This window comes from Eublepharis macularius, chromosome 6 (assembly GCF_028583425.1).
Source record: "Eublepharis macularius isolate TG4126 chromosome 6, MPM_Emac_v1.0, whole genome shotgun sequence".
Taxonomy (NCBI): Eukaryota; Metazoa; Chordata; class Lepidosauria; order Squamata; family Eublepharidae; genus Eublepharis; species Eublepharis macularius.
The window spans coordinates 49,311,631-49,324,228 of NC_072795.1; the positions used below are offsets into that span (position 1 = coordinate 49,311,631).

General features: G+C 42.9%; 1 protein-coding gene across 1 annotated transcript in view; it reads left to right on the top strand.

Annotated features, from left to right (window-relative positions):
• Positions 1–993: 993 nt before the first annotated feature.
• SPSB4 (splA/ryanodine receptor domain and SOCS box containing 4) overlaps positions 994–12,598 on the top strand; it is a 94,608-nt gene continuing 83,003 nt past the window's right edge. Inside the window, exon 1 of the mRNA XM_054983533.1 lies at positions 994–1,490. The gene's annotated coding sequence lies outside the window, so the exon portion shown is untranslated. The remainder of the gene's footprint in view (positions 1,491–12,598) is intronic.

The following is a 12,598-nucleotide window of genomic DNA, read 5'->3' on the forward strand; positions in this document are numbered from 1 at the left end:
TACCCCAGTTTGGATTTTTCTTCTTCTGAGAATGGGAGATATTCAGGGTCAATATCAAACGTGCAGAGCTGCCAAGATATGTCACATTGAAGAGGCCTAATCTCATACCACTATCAAAAAAAAGCTTATTAGTAAAAAATACTAATTACTTTTTGTATTTGGCACTGAAGTCCTAAACTGTAGCTTGCAGCGCTTGTGCATAAATCCAGCTCTGGATGGAATCATGGGCCTGTGAAGGCCCTTGTTACAAGTGTGTGTGTGAGTGCCATCAAGTCGCCTCTTGACGTTTCCAGTGAGTCTTGCCTTCTCATGATGTGACCAAAGTATGATACAGCTCTAGTTTTGTCATTTTAGCTTCTAGGGAGAATTGGGGCTTGATTTGTTCTAGAGCCCACTTGTCTTTTGGGCATCCATGGTATCTAAAACTCTTCTGGCAACTTATTTCAAATGAATCAGTTTTCTTCCTGTGCCAGATAAATGTTTCTTGGTCCTCCCGAACAGACCCATAAGAATCTCTCATATTCCTAATTTTATTTTTAATGGATGAATTATAAAGTTGCCACACACAGATTTGGCAGAAGGGGTTAAATAATGCAGTTCCTGCCTCAGTAGTTGCAAGAGACCTCTGGAAAGAGATCAGGAAAGGCGGGCTTGTGCTCCCGCCGGAGAAGATCTCTTGCCCTTTTCCTTGTGTTCTAAGAGTGGGTGGGTGGGTCGGCGCGCGCTACTTCCCATCCCGCTCTCTGCTCAGTGGTGGTGCTGGGGGGGGGGGGCAGGGAAGGGGCGTCGCCATCTGTTGTTAATTCCCCGGTCATTGGATTAGTAGCCTTGGGTGATGAGATCAGCAGGATCAGCTTTCAGGATGGGGCACTGCGCCGGCTTCAGCGGCAGGCTCTTCCCATCTGGGCTGTCTCTGTCATGAAGAAGTGGAGGAGGGGTGGGCAGGGAAGGGAGGCAAGCAAGCGGAGGCACAAAAGCAGCCGGAGCCTTGGAGGCAGCAGCAGCAGCAAGGCAGCCGGGGCTGCGAAAGGCAGCCTGCCCAGAGGCCACTTTTCCTTCTGGGGAGAGTTTCCAGCGGGGAGTTTCCTGTCTCTGGCCTCGATTGTCTGTGGCCAACGCGCGGATCCCGCTGAGCGAGGGGCCATTGGCTGGCGCTCCTCGGGGCTTGGCGCGCCCGGGGGGCCGGGGCCGCGCCTCCTCCCCTTCCGCGCACATCGACACGGCTCTCCCCGGGAGATCCAACTCGTTAACTTCTTCGCCGAAAGTCTTTTTGGGGAGGGGAAACGCGGCGGGAACTGCTGCAGCCTGCGCTGGATTTCAGACGCTGCCCTCGCTCGAGGAAACACTCTTGCAAAGTCCCGGGAAGGGGCTGTGCTGCTTGGGAGAGGCTTCGTCTCCCGCTCCCACCCTGGCCTCTGGATTTGGTATGTCCCTGAAGTATCAGCCCAAGACATAAAGGATCAGCCGAGAGATGCTTTTTTCTTTTGATGGTAAGTTCTTGGAAGAGTGAGCAGGATCCGTTTGTAGGGCTGGGTTCTCGGCTACCAACGTTTAACTCTTTTTAGAAGGGTAATATTTCGGGGGGGGGGATGGCTTGTTTCCCTAAAGATCTGTGACTAAGAAACAATTCAGAATTTACGTTTTTAGTGTTTACCAAGAAAAGAAATCGAAGTAGGGCTACTATGAATGAGTTCAAAAAAAGCTGAATGATAACTAGTCCATGAGTAGACATTGAAGGTGTTTTAAGGACTTTATAAAATGAGTGAGCGGGAGATCTCCTTACTGTCTTCATTTGCTAACAAAAGGGACGTTGGAATAATTTTCCACAAAGACAGGCTTGCTTAAAAAAAACAACTAGTTTAAACTCATACAAACTGTACAAGAAATATATTTGGTTCATATCCTTTCAAAAAAGATGTTCTCCAGAATTGCTGAGATTCCATTCAGAACAGTTTTTCAAACACCATTGTATGGCATTTCATGCAGACTGTATTGAATTTCTCAACCACCAAATCTCATTCATTCTGGAAGAGAAAAACAATGTTCTTGTGATTGGGGATATGTATACACACTGAGCGAGAGAAACCGGCATTGTGGCACAAGAAAGTTCTGTGTCTGGGATGCTCGGCTATTGTTTTAATCACCTATTTAATTAGGAGTAGCAATCCTGGTGCCAATCAGCCTTGACTTCTCTCTCCCATCCCCTTTAAACAGCACTCCCCTGGCCTTGATGACAGAAGCCATTCATAACAAGATAACACTGCATTGTGAAATAACTTAGCCAGGGAGAAGGAGGGATGCAGCTCCAAAAGGGCTATTTTTCAAGCTTACAACTGTTTATACTTGTTTGGGCACAAGCATGCTGTGTGTCAAATAGTTCTGTCTCTATCACTAAAAGTCTGCAGCTGTAATGTGATTTATTTACCTTTGCTAATGGTAAAACGAGTACTCATAACAGAGCAAAACCACTGTCCGTACCATGATAACCATAGTGACGGTGGTTGTCAGGTCTAGAACACAAGACTGGAAGCCAGAAAATCTGGTTTATATTTTTGTGTCTGCCTCGTCTTCTTGTTGACCCAGCACAACCCCTCTTTGCTCAGTTTCATCACTTGCACTTAGGGGGAAAATAATACTTCCCTCTCTGGCAAGGGCGGTGAGGCTTAATTTATTAATGCATCTGAGGCACATTGACTTTTTCAGACAGTGCGGAAGAAACACAAAGTATGTGTTAGGAGCTGTGAAACAAAAACTCACATTTGTGCTTTAACTGTTTATGGGGAACCATGGATTAGAGAGGGGGCCTTCCCTGTCTCAACTCAATTACTTCTAATGAATCCAGGCCTTTAGTATTTCCCTAAGCTTTGAATAAGGATATCTCTGAAGTGGTCTTGGAAAAAGTAACAATGCTTTCCACGATAAGTGATAAATGTGTTTGGTCTTTAAGGTACCACAAGGTACTTTGTGGTTTTAACAGTGATCCATCATGCAAGGTCATTTGCACAGAGATGTAAAGATGAAGATAGTTAAAGGGCATTTCTAGTTTGGGACACATCCACAACTTTCTGTTTTCCAGACATCCCTAACAAGGAGCCTTACTTACTTACTGTTCAAGCTCAAGAAGACTGCATATACCTCAGCAAGATTCTGAATAGACTTGCTTAGGATTGCTGCCTTAATGAGGTTATCGTCAGAGTATAACTATGAAAAGGCAAGAGAATTTGGAGAATTACAATGAAGCTAACGGGTGTCACACAAAAGAGACTGATGCTAATAGCTGGTTGGGTGCATAAGGAAGTGAACATCTTTGCTTCAGAGGAAAGCTTTTAAGGGCAGATTCTGGGCTACTTTAAAAATAAACGGCCCTTTGTCACATAATGCTCGCTGGGTAAGAACTGTCTGGTGCTGACCCATGGCAATGGTACTGCTCATTAACACTCGAGACTTCTTGTGGCAGACTAAGTCTAGTGTAATGGATTTTCCATGTATGAGAGCAGCCAACTATTTCTGTCTCCTCTTCCTTCCCCGGATACTGCTTGTGCCACTTCTGTGTGTAGGCACAAGTCTTTCAAAGGGAAATGTTTGTCAGAGTCAATCACTCATGTCATGTTTGCTAGCCATTCCCTCTGCTGGATTAAGATGCTTTGAGGAACAAACACATTTATGGCACACTTAGCCTTCTTGAAGCCTTAAATTATAGGGATACTGTCTGTCCTAGTTGGCTTGGGATTTTCCTTGGACCCTTAGGTGGATTTATTGAGTGGAGCTGAGGGTGTAGGTAAACAGCTATGACAAGAGGCTGCCTAGAGTGTTTCATATTTTCCTTGGAATGCCGGTATTCCTTGCTTCCTCTTGGATCTATCTAAAGCGTGCAGTACTTTTCCGTAATCTTTTTTTTTCAAAAGTCACGGTCTTTGCAGTGCACTTTTTATGACTTGCTTTATACAACATCCCTATCATTAGCTTTTAAAAAGTTGCCATCAGCTGGTTGTTCTGACATCTTTTATATGCAGCCTTCCTAAAGGATGGCAACATGACTTCATGCATCTGACAAAGAGAGCTGTGGTTCTTGAAAGCTTATGCCTCAATAAAGTTGGTTAGTCTTAAAGGTGCTACTGGACTTTTTACTAACATGACTTCAGTAAGAGAACTTTTAAACCGTAAATCCCAACTTAAACTATGGGTTTTCCCTAGCTTCCATTCTTAGCATCTGAGGATCAAATAGTTTTTAGATATTTGCTGCCGGGATGGTGGTGGTGATGTGGAAATGTTGCTGGTATTTTGTCAGCTTCACTTGGAATGTTCAAATATTAGCAGAACTAGGAAATCCAGGCCTCGGGCCAATGGAAATAAAAGTGGTTGATATTCCATGGAGATGTGTGGCCTCATTTTGTGAACCAAGAAGCAAACCTAATTAGAATTAATAAACAGGAATACACACATGATATATTTAGTACAAAGGCTGCAACAGTTGAGGAAGTCAATATAGCAACTTCATTTTCCCAAGCAATGTTAGATGGCCTAGCTAACTGGTATATACAACGGTACAATTTTGGGGCATTGTCATAGGAAATGATGAGATCACTATGTGAACCTTCCTCATTAATCTGAATTTAGTGATCTGCATTATGTATGTGGTAGGAGCAATTTCATTTATGAAGGTGTCCTTGAGGGTATCTACTTACAAGAATTTCTCATTGCACACTTCTGACTTAAAAGTTGCTTTTTGTCATTGTTCCTACATTTTATGCACTTATTCTTTCCCCTCATTGTCTGTTTCCGTGAACTTATGCTACAGTAAACAGCTTATCCCTAAGGAGTTTGAGGCCAACATTTGTCCTCACCTTCCCCCCCGCCCCCGCATCCTTCACTTCAAAAAAATCACAATCATAAAAAAAATCACGATTGCACCAGAAACCAACTAGGGAAACCTGTTGTGAATCAGGAAAGAAAAAATGGTATCCTCCTTACATTTACAATGTTTTATTTTGCCCAGAGGGAATTGACAGACAGGAAAAAGACAGCTAAGGGAAGGTGCAAAGAAACGGAAGCCCTAAAACAAAAGTTGAAATGGAGTATCACCGGGGTTAATCCAGAATTCATGTTCCTATATATTGTGTTTATGCCATCAGTTAGAAAAATTAGCTTTGACACTGAGTAACTAAATAAATCACTAGTTGTTTGCTGTGTAAATGAGATGCTGTTAAAAGGACAGTGACGGGACTGGCCTGCACATCAATATCTCTACATTCTCTTATTCTCCTGGGTTTCCATTGGATGTAGATGCAGGGTAAGACTGAATGACTCCCACAATGACTGAAGGAAGCCTCCCCCTACTGGGTAGCACTACTGGACACGAATCTTGCCCTTCTGCAGACCAGCATGGTTACCCACCTGAAACCATCCACCTACAGAGGCAGCAGATCTCTGAATGCCAGTGCTGAGAGCTGCAGGGGAGGACCTCTGCCTCTATGCCGTTTGGTTCTTGTCTCCTCCGTTTTATCCTCACAACAACCTTGTGAGGTAGGTTAGGCTGAGAGTGTGACTGGCCCAAGGTCACTTAGTGGTCTTCTATGGTAGAGTAGGAATTTGAAGCAGGGCTCCCTTCAACCTAGTCTAACACTCTTAGTACTAGACCACACTGTATGTTGGACTAGATGGACCACAGGTCTGATCCAGCAGGCTCTATTCTTATGTTCACATGTACAGACATTACAGACCTGCTGCCTACATAATAGAATGATCACCAAAGTTAGGCATCACACATCACACATGGATATCAGTATGTATGCTTTTGGGAATACATGGTGCAGTTCTTAAGTACCAGTGAACCAAAGCAGCTTAGAGCTTAAAATGCAACCCAAACCAATAATAGATATGGCATCCCAACATCACCCCCCCAAATCTGTCTGTTTTTCAACTTGACCTTGAGGAACAACTCAGTATTGTCTTCTAACCTGTCATGTCCCAAAATGTTCTTCCCTCTCAGTAAACGTCCTGTGGTAACTCTTTACCATTCTCATCATCAGTTCCTTTAATCCAATTATTTTACCCAGTTATTCAAGTGGCTGTGCCAATAAAATTCCTTTTCTGATCTCATCTTTCTACTCCAAACAAAATAAATTTATAGAACCATCTGGAAGACATTAGCAACTCTTCTCCGTTCAGCCGTCACACAGGGTTGGATCCACCTTTTCCACTAGTGCAAACCAGAGGAGGGTGTCCCTTTCCAGTGTTTGGGATCATGAGGACTGCATGGACAAAAGGTGGTGGTGGGGCTGAAGAAAGCACAAGAATCAAAGATTCGGTGAAAAAAGCTGAGTTGATTCAATCCATAGTCCTCTTCTAATCCAAGATGCTGTGCGGTTTTGTGTGGCTGGTTCACCAGCCTGCTGACCTTCTTTGCTTCCTTTAGCAGGTCAGGGGAAAGCTATGTAGAAAGTAATGGGAAATTATAGTAAACAAGGAGCCCATGAGTTCTTTTTTTTTCTGAATTTCAATGGTAGCAGTTGTCTGACCCCCTCTCCTCCCCCACTGAATTGTCTCAGCCTCCTGATTTCCTGCTGCACCCTGAGTTAAGTCCAGTGCCGGTTCTGAACAAATAAAGCCCCCATTCGAACAGCGTATAAAAGAAGAGAATTGCTGTAAATGCAGTGTCATTCCTTGGTGTCCTGCCAGGCAGAGTCTGTTCAGCTGGCAGACAATTCCCATTTCAGGATGTGTCATCTGAAGTAACCTTTTACAACACTGGAGGAACCGGCCCTCATATGACACCCCCCCCCTCTTTTTTATTAAGGAGATGGACTTTTGGCTGTCCGATGACATTCACAAAGAAAGGCATACAGGGCAGAGGAAAGATAAAGTATCCTCCTGATTCATGAAGCACAGCAGTACAGTCCAAAATTCACCTCTTGTGGCTTCTCAAAAAGCTTATTTTGCAGCAGGTATAGGCGGAAAGTGGGGCTGTAATTTAGTGTTAGAGCACACTCCTTGGATGTAGAAGGTTCCACGATTAATCCCTCTTGGGCTACCTGGTCAGTTTCTCTATGAAGCCGCTTTATGTGAACATATACGTAACTATTCATTTGTAGGTTTGGAATCTATCTCCCCCTCCCCTGTCCTTCTCCCTGTAGAATGGTATCTAATTTGCTAGGGAAGTTTTATATCTTTTGTATACACATATTAAGCAATACAAGCAGGACTTGCAAAACTTTATACAAATGTATTAAGTGCTATCAGTCATAATTCCTCTCCCTGAGGCCATTGTGAAATATGTTGCATCTTAGTTGCATCTCAGTAACTGTGTGTGTTCTGTTGACATTGGCTAAGGATTGCTGATAACATATGGTGACTGTTGCACAGCTGCATTCATCCAGACAGGAGACTTTGTAATACACTGAACTGGAGACCATTTTTTAATTTAAAATATAAACGCTGTTATGAATTCCATCAAAATAGTATTTATCACTGGCAGCCTGATTTGCACAGATGTGAAGATATTCAGCTTCTCTTGCTATGGGAAGCAAGAATGTTTTGTCTTGTATGACTTCAAGGCAGATGTACTGTGTCAGATTACAAGTGGGGTTTGAAATAAATGGATGCAAAGCTGTAGGAATGGTAATGACAGTATCCAAACCGCAGTTGCAGGATCTGGATTTCACCTGCACTTCAAAAAATTGATGCTTAAACACAAAATTAACTTCAGTGCACATTCTTCCATGCACCAAGCTCAAAAGCATATACATTTCAGGAATACAAAAAAGAGCAACCTATAGGGCTGCCAAGCCCCTAGTGGGGATAGGGAATCCCCCCCGCCATGTTGTCCACTGCTATTGGAAGCGGAAGCAGGAGAAGAATTTAAAAGTGAGGCCTTACAGGAAGTTCTTACCATAGACTTCTGACAACTGCTAGAGCTACCCAGAAGTAACAAAGGGTAGCTCTAGGAAACACTCTGGGATAAAGCCAGAGAGGTTCTTGTCATCGTTTCCAGGTAGTTCTAAGAATTGCCAGGCCTCTATGATAAGAACTTCCTATAACTATACAAGGTCTTATTTTTTCTTTGATCTCCCCCCCCGCCCCAGAACATGCCCCCTCCCTCCAGAACCCTCCCTCTGGTTGCCAGGCACCTGTAAAAGATATTTCCCCAAACAACTTTTCCATGGTTTGGTGGTTAGAGTGCTGGAAGATCAAGGTTCAAGTCTCCATTCATCCATGAAATTCACTGGATATTCTTGGGCTAATAAGTCTTTGTAACATACCCTCATGGGTGCTGATAAAATAATATGGAGGAGAGGAGAAAGAGCTATGAATTCCTTAGAGGAAGGTTGGGTTAAAAATTGTAATGGTTGACAGGCAAGCCATTCTGATGAGCACCCTGGAGCCAAAACACCATGGAGTGAAAAAGCAAAGCTATTGCAGGTAAATACAGATAACAGTGGTAAACGAGCAAAATACAGGCCCTGCATCAAGTAGAAAGCTGATGATTCCATTTGCAAGCTGGAATATTGTGGTAGTTTATGTGATTGGTCTACCAGGTTCACCAGTGAAAGCTCTACACTCAGTTTCCAATCTTGATCTAAACCAGCCTCCAGATTTGACTTGTACCTCTCAGACAAATGTGGACTAATGCAAACGTTACACTATAGAGATGTTATCACTCAGGGAGAGATTGTTGTATTTTCTACATAAATTAGTTGAATCATATGGTATACTCCATGCCAGTGATGCCACACCTGGCAGCATCTCTTATGTGGATTCATGCTTCATGCGATTCATGTAACCTGTAATTGGGCTCATTCATGGGATGAGCCCAGCAGAAATGTTAACAATTGCTGTATGGAATGCTGCTGCCTAAAAATATTTTTTCTTCTAGCTTCCTTTATCTGGGCTATGCAATGTTTGAATCATTCTTAAGGAACCTTGGCTTAAATCCAGTCCAGTTGATTTTACTTTGGCTTAAATTGTCCAGTGTTTATCCAGAACTCAAACTGCAGACCAGTGTTCCTGGCTGAAAGAAATTACTACTACAAAAACACCAATTTAACTAGCTGTAAGCATCTTGCAGATCTTTACTCAGGGGCTCATAGTAAAGAAGGCAATCCTGCAAAGACCTGAAGTAGGCCTTGACATGCAGAATATGGCCCAAGGCTCTGTCTGTACGCCTGAGTGACTGCTTGGGAATTCAAGCACTGATTGTCTGTTAATCTCACTTCAGTCCCAGCTTTTCACCAAGGAGTTCAGGGTGGGGGTACGTGGTTCTTTCCTCCTCTCAGCACTTTTTAAAAGCTGAGATACAGGGACTGGTTCCAGGGCACTGACCACGCTTGGATATCTGAATGCTGGTTTCTCCAGTCTAGGGTTGCCAGCTGGCCCGGGAGAAGGACGGCCTGCCTCCTTTTAATTGAGGCTTAAAGAGGTATGTTATTTATGAACTGATGTTATTTACGTGAATAGTATTACCAACAGCCTAGAGAAAAAAATGTCATGCCTTTTTAATGGATGCTTAATGTGTCAAAAATGGGTGGTTTAAACTTTTCAGGGAATGGAGGTAAATTGCATCACCTGGTAAATAATAGCCGGTTAAGCCTTTACTAAACAGCAGGACCTTTTTTCTGCAGGCCAGTTGGCAACCCTAATCTCATACCGTGTAATCCGCCTTGAGTATCAGTGAGAAAGGCAGACTATAAATGACTTGAATGAATGAATGAATGAATGAATGAATGAATGAATGAATGAATGAATGAATAAGAGTCCACATTCCAAATTAGTTGTTTTTTTCTGGGGGAACTGATCTCTGTTGCCTGGAAATAGTTGACATTCTGGGAGATCTCCAGCTGGAGATTGGCAACCTTAGTATATGATCTGGCTACTTACTTATTGGTGTTTCTGCCTTTGTAACACAGATTTGTCAATTTACCTTTGTTCACCGAAGCCAAAGTCTTCCAGGAATGTTGCTGTAGTCTCCCCCTGCCCCGCCCAATATACTAAACCTGAGTAATTCATAGTTACTGGCGATATATCAGTCAGAAAAAGCATGGTCCCGTATATTGCTTATGCAATTTGCAGAAATTAAAAATAAACTAGTAGACCTCTTGGAATGTATGACGATATCCTAGTGCTCTCACGTATGGTATTAATTAGAACTGTTTGGTTTACTACCCAAATGACTAGAATGTGTCGCTGTTTTCTCAGAATTAATTTGTCTGATATACAGCACAATCAGGCTTACTTGAAAGTGACCTTAACTGAGGTCAATGGAATTGCTTCCTGGCTAATTCATTTTGGGTTGCAACCATTGTGAACCCCTCAATGTTTAATAAATACCCCATAGATGTTTTGGAATAAATATTCAAAACATAGAAGGATGACAAGGGTGCCTGATTTTTCTGATAAGCTTTCAGGGCTGTACAGCTCCTAGAATGCTAAGTCTCTAGTGTACACATAACTAATTGTTAGCTGATTTCCTCCTAAATCCACTTGGACCCTATCAGCTTCTGCTGTGGTTGACCTGGTAGGAAGGAGGTAAGATCGCCCCTCCTGGCTCTTTTTAGGAGATTTTGGTGAGTGCAGAGCTGATGTACCTGTAATAAAAATATGTGGTGTGAAATGAGCTTATATTATAGTTGATATTGTAGTTAGTTTACTGTTCCTTTTGAACTGTGTCAGGATGGGCCATGTGAAAAGCAGCTTAAAAATCTTATGAATTCTGCCCAGCTGACTTAAATTTAAAGTATAGTTTTGGAGTTTTAACAACAACAACAACAACAACATTTGATGTATATACTGCCTTTCAGAACAATTTAACACCTGCTCAGAGTGGTTTACAAAGTATGTTATTATTTAAAAAATACCTGTTTTGGTGCTGTTCACTATTTTAAAGACATTTTTAATGATTTTAATAGGATTTAAATGAGCTGCCATTTTATCTTTTAACAGCCATTTCACCTACAACTGTCATGTGGATGTAGGGCTGCCAGGACCAACTCCCAAAAATGCAGATGTCCAGTTTAGCCCCAAATTCTATTTATTTGTTTGTTTATTTATTTATTTGATTTCTACCCCGCCCTCCCCACAGATAGGCTCAGGGCGGCTAACAACATTCAAAAACTACATTAAAAGTTACAAAACCATAAAATCAATAATAATTTTTAAAAAGTCATTAAAATAGTCCAGGAGCAGGCTGTTTAAACAAATATTGGGAGTCCGTATATGGGCATAGCAGATGGCCGAGGGCAGCCTCAGAAAAAGTAGTAGTCTTAGATAGAAGAAGGAGGATACCCGCTGGCACTCAGCCAAAGGCCCAGCGGAACATCTCCGTTTTACAGGCCCTGTGGAACTGTAACAGGTCCCGCAGGGCCCGGATCTCCAGCGGGAGAGCGTTCCACCAGGCTGGGCTCAGGGCAGAAAAAGCCCTGGGCCTGGTTGAGGCCAGACGGATGTCCTTCGGGCCGGGGACCACCAGGAGTTGCTTGTCTGCAGAGCACAACACCCTGCAGGGGACGCAAAAGATAGGGTGCCAGTTGCCTGGCCTGTCACAGATGAAAAAAGGCAGACCTGGCAACGGTCGTGACCTGGGCCTCCATTGAAAGTATGGCATCCAAGGTCACACCCAGGCTCCTCACCGTCAGCGAAAGTTTCAATTGTACGTCGTCGAGGGCTGGGAGCCGGGTCCCCAGCTCAATTGCCCCACAACCGAGACACAGAACCTCCGTCTTCAGGGGATTCAATTTCAGGCGACTCTGATGTAACCATACCATCACATTAATAACAACAACAACAACATTCAATTTATATACCACCCTTCAGGACAACTTAATGCCCACTCAGAGCAGTTTACGAAGTATGTCACTGTTACCACCACAACAATCGCCCTGTGATGTGGGTGGGGCTGAGAGAGCTCTGGAAGAGCTGTGACTGACCCAAGGTCACCCAGCTGGCTTCAAGCAGAGGAAGGGGGAGGAATGGGGAATCACACCCAGTTCTCCAGATTAGAGTCCTGCCACTCTTAATCACAACATCAAACTGGCTCTTATGGAATTAGTTGAGGTTTATTCTGTGTAAGTCTGCGTAGGATTGTTGCCATATAGGATTACTTTGGGTGTTCATATGTCTTATTTACAGTTTTTGACAAATATTAGGGCTATTATGGGGTGGGGAATTTCTTTTTCTGAAACTCAGTTTTTTACATATAGCTATTGATTACCGTTACTCTCTTCCCCCCCTTTTAAAAGCATAATTTCTCTTCCATTTCACAGAGTGAAATTCTGCAGACCCTCCCTTCCTGCCCCCTCCTTTTTTCAGATTTCTCTTTGATCAAAAAGGAATTAATCAGAAACTGATTCCAAAGTCATAAAAAGGGGCAAGTTGGGGGGAGATTGTTAAATTTCAGGGAGAATTGTGGAAAAGAAGAATGAAAAGAATTTCTCTTAGCAACCCTAGCAAATATATTATTGTTCAGTTTGTCCCCTTTGGAGTGGTTACATTGGCTTGAATGTAACAGTCTCATGAATAGTTAGTTTATTGTAGTTCTATTTGCTCTTTATTTTAAAATATTGGTAAACCTCTGTAGAACTTTTGGTGAGAAACTACTGTTGCTTTT